The sequence below is a fragment of the Fundulus heteroclitus genome, unplaced genomic scaffold, assembly GCF_011125445.2.
Source record: "Fundulus heteroclitus isolate FHET01 unplaced genomic scaffold, MU-UCD_Fhet_4.1 scaffold_776, whole genome shotgun sequence".
Taxonomy (NCBI): domain Eukaryota; kingdom Metazoa; phylum Chordata; class Actinopteri; order Cyprinodontiformes; family Fundulidae; genus Fundulus; species Fundulus heteroclitus.
This window is the reverse complement of record NW_023397226.1, coordinates 20,742-25,260: the sequence shown is the minus strand read 5'-3', so window position 1 is coordinate 25,260 and position 4,519 is coordinate 20,742. Positions and strand designations below refer to the sequence as shown.

At 42.7% G+C, this 4,519-nt stretch overlaps 1 long non-coding RNA gene across 1 annotated transcript; it reads left to right on the top strand.

Moving 5' to 3' along the window:
• The first annotated feature begins 2,892 nt into the window (after nucleotides 1-2,892).
• On the top strand, nucleotides 2,893-3,525 carry LOC118561976. Its single transcript, XR_004930409.1, has 4 exons — nucleotides 2,893-2,930; nucleotides 3,106-3,151; nucleotides 3,237-3,338; nucleotides 3,421-3,525. It is a non-coding gene; the product is annotated as an uncharacterized LOC118561976 (long non-coding RNA).
• Nucleotides 3,526-4,519: the final 994 nt, after the last annotated feature.

Below are 4,519 nucleotides of genomic sequence, written 5' to 3'. Positions count from 1 at the left end.
GGATATTAGGGCCTCCAGCTTACCCAGAAACCCTTCAAAGAAAGCCGCCCAGAAGGCATCATGATCGGATACTCGTACCATTTTAACAGACTCCTTGAAATGCAAAATCTCTTTGGCTGAGAGAAGTATCTGGACACAAAGGACCATGCAGCTTCTGTCAGCCCACCAAGATCGCTTTAAGATAGGAGCGCAATGATGGACTACTTTAGTCTTGTATGAGTGGATGTTCTTCACTTTGGAGTCAGAACCGACCCGTTTAACACAAGGAGGGTACACTCAAAAGGTTTAAACACAGATCTGAGACCTACAACACTCGTGAAAAGTGATTTCTAATTATTGTAATTACGTTCTGGACTTTGAATAGGCCATTCTGATTCATGAATATATCTTGATCTCAGCAGCTCATTGTAAGGGTTTGTCTCTCTGGATCGCCCTCCATCCAGCTCCCATCAGCTTTGAACACCTCCCCCATTCCAGCTGAAGAAAAAAGGTCTCTGTCTTTCACGGTGTGTTTTACACTAAGCATTGCTCTGACCCCTGCTGGTAAAATGCTACCACTAAAAGTCTCCTGGGGTAAACGGAGCCTTCGTAAGGAAAGCTAACACAAACACAAATTTAAGCATCTAGATTAAAAAAACATCTTACATCATATAGGTTTTTTGGCAGAGTTGAAGCAGTTTAGCACCAACAATAATCTAAAAATCGCCATTGTACTAATGCACCACAGTCCACTGGATCTCAGACTGTCTTTGCCAGCTTCCATTAGGGACATGAATGGCTAAAAAAGAGAAACTGAATACGAGAGCTTTTTAAAAGGTGAAAGGACATACTGTTGTGCCACAGTTGGCAAGTGTATTTGCGTATTTGAGGTTGCACAAGAGGCGCTGATTGCTACCTGCCGCTCTCCCCGGAAGCTATGAATATGGAAATACTTCTCATTTCACCAGTTCAGTCACTGATTGTGCTCATTGCACATCTGCTAGGGGCCTGTTGGGTCTGGATTGGCTTCTCAGTAATGCAGAGTCTTCTGGTTCATGCTTTCAGTGCACATTAGTTGAGCTCAGAGACCCTCTTCATTTTCTACACATTTCAAACAGAGGTATGTGTTAGACCCACAACAAAATAGTCAGATTTTAAGAGGCTAACAGTTAAGAGTACTATCATTTAGGCTGTGGAAGTAGTTTGTGGCTGTAAAGTGAGACAATGTTAAAGGTTTAAGGGGGCGGGAAAACATTTTGCAGCACTGGATAACCTTCTGCCGTTTGGACCTCTGTTCTTTTCCATTAGTAAAGAGTGATAATGGTTTTACAGCCTAGATGAGTGATAATCTACAGGGATTTATTATTTGCACTGATGTTTGTATCTCATTTAATCTTCTGTCATATGTTCGGTGTAAAAGCATTTCTTCTTGCGACCATAAACTTTATTAACACTTCTGATTCCCACTGATCAAGTCTCAAGTTGAACGCTGCCACTCAGGCCAGCAGCAGTGGGTGATGCGCTCTGTTTCACAGGGTGGCACAAGTCAGCATGAACCGCCATCCAGGTCAGGCTTAAGTCGGAGTTTTGCTCAGTTTTTCTGATGAAAATGTTTCGACACATAGCAGGAGTCTTTGTAATCTTCTTGGAAGGGTTTTTCCGAGCAATGGTTGTACTGGTAGATGCTTGGAAGCTGAAACCACAATCCTCCCCCTATGTTGGCTTTTCACCCCTCTTCTAAACCATCTGGCCTCTTTGTCCCAAAATCTGAACATCGTGGTCAACATTAGATTCCAAAGAAATGACTTAAGTCGTGTTTCCATAAAGGGTTTTTCAAGCACGTTTTGAAATATCGAACGATAAAAGGTTGATGGAAACGGCATGATTCGAAACAACCAAAAAGGTCTTTACTGTTACTTGGGGTGTTTTTTATGGATTTTGCAAAAAAAAACAAAAAAAAAACAAAACATCAATGCATAAATTGGGGGTGGAAACACATTTGACAAATAAGTTCTGACGTTGCAAACATTTACTGATCAGCTGTTCTCACTGTCGGCGTCTGCCTGGATATTCCCATAACACTCATAAAGTTGCACTTCTTTCTAAATGTCTCTAAACGTGCCCAATAGCAACACATTCCTGAAAACCTCTTTTGTTTAGGTTTGTGCTAGGTTGCAACCTCTGCTTCTTGTTAATTACGACCGTGTGCAACGTCCACTTTTGATGAAATTACACTTTCTGTAGCCTGGTTACCTCGCTCCAAACCAGTAGATGGAAAAACGTTTTTGCGAAATTTTAAAAGTTTGCTCAAAATTGACAACTGGACGGAAACATGGATCATGATCCAGGTGACCGAGTACTCCCCTCACACCAGGCAATAGCCAATGACGACAAGGATAGTGACATCTGGGCCACTGGTTTGCATCTGACTCAGAAGGCGCCTAGAAGGATGGGCCTCCATGTGCTTATTAAAACAGCTCCAACTACTGGCTGGTCAGGGGTGAGCCGCCAGAACTGACAAGACTGCTGGATATGGTGTGGACGCGCCTCCATTCATAAAAACTGAGCGAAAGTCCGGCTGCCTCCGTTTAAGCCTGTTTATCCGCACGCTGAGCTACCATAAACAGCACAATCACCTCCTGTTGGAGATGAAGCCTGCACAGTTGGCACTGTTCCGTTGGCACGGTTCAATAAAAGGTAATAAAGGCTCCTAAAAGATGAAGCATTAACCACAGCAGCGACGGCATGTACCGCTGCTAGCACCCCGTAGCAAAGGCAAAGGTGAACCTTTATCAGAGGAACTTGTACATTAAGGCTTTGCAAAGGGAAGAGAGGCTGAAAAGTAACAAACAAGCTCCCTGGCTGTTTCATTTGACGGCGTGACAATGCTGAGCGTGGTGGGTCTGAGCTTGCGCTTTGCTCTTAACAGTTGGGGCGTTGACGCTGGAGAGGTGGGCTTTGTATTTACTTTTCTCCATGCCGATTTTATTCTTAGAGTCAGAACACAGATTCAGACTAAAAAATAGGTCTTCTGCTCTGATAAGTAAATATATCCGTTAACAACGTGTTCTCATCAAACTACAGGAGTACATGTTGGTTCTCATGTTTTTTTTTTTGTGCTTTAAGCAACAGAGCGGAGTATGATTACTTCAAGTACCACCCGATGGATGAGGTGAGGGGAACCTGATCGCCGCGTCCGTCCGCGCACGCTGAAAGCCCGTCTGTGCTTAAAGTCTGCTTGGTGCTCCGCCTCACAGATCAGCAGCTGGATGGTTCAGATGGAGAAGGACCACCCCGACGTGGTGACCGTGGTGGACTACGGGAGGACGTACGAGAAAAGGACGATCAGCTTGCTGAAGGTGAGCTAAATTTCTGATTTAGCGTTGGGTCAGAAGGACTGGAGGCTGTTGATCTTTAGAGGCGTTTCAACCTGTTTTCCAGATCGGCCTGAAGACCGAAGCCAAAAAGAAGGCCGTCTGGATGGACTGTGGGATTCATGCTAGAGAATGGATCGCTCCCGCCTTCTGTCAGTACTTTGTCAGACAGGTAAGAGAACCGTAAGACACATCTTAACATTGCATTCTTGAACTTTTCTCACATTATGTTACAACCACAAACTTAAACTTAACTTGTCAAGGTTTCTAGTCTTTTAGAGCCTCTAATAAGTTTTCTCTCCGAGGATTAGCTTGTACTTAGAGCTAACTTTTTAATATGCCCACTCCATATCTGTTTATCTTATCTTTTAAATAATCTTACATACTCCTCTCTAGATACACATGGATGTGAAACAATGTATTCCCAATTTATCTATACAATTACAGTGACAACAAATAATAATTATGTCCTTAAAATTAATGAAAACACCAAACTAGAGGTAAAGAATAATAGCAGTCATCATTATCATATCAATTTGAATGACCCCCCATTGTCCAACAGTATTTTTTTATGTGAACACATCATCGGGTGGAAATGCTTCTTCTTTGCCCATGGCTTGCAGTCTTCCTATTTTTTAAATTTTGGGAGTACATTTGTTTGATTACCGTGTATTTTGTTAATCTTTTCATTGCGATTTGTGAACTGATTATAATTTGTGCAAAATCTAAAAATAAAAGCTTTGTAAGGCTGCAGACTACAAATGTTGTCAAATCATCTTACTGACAATTTTCTGCTTCAAACACAAGCTGAAATACATGATATTCAGCTAATGTCTGAACACCCCCCCCCCCCCCCCCCCACACACACACACACACACACACACACAAAAAATCCCAAAGGCTTTATACTGTCCCTGTCAATAGTTGTAATATTGAGGTTCAAAATACTCAGCTTGCAGTGGATGCGCTTTCTCTAACTATATAAAGAGGGATGCTGGATGTGGATAACCAGTGGGAGGTCTTCATGTTGGCATACGTCAGTGTTAATCTGATTGTGGTGATCGACTGGGTGTAAGAGGGATTGCTGGATAAAAAAACAGAAAAGGAGGTGCAACCACAGACAGCGAGAGAGAGAGAGTTGCTGTGAATGGACAGTTGGATTTAAG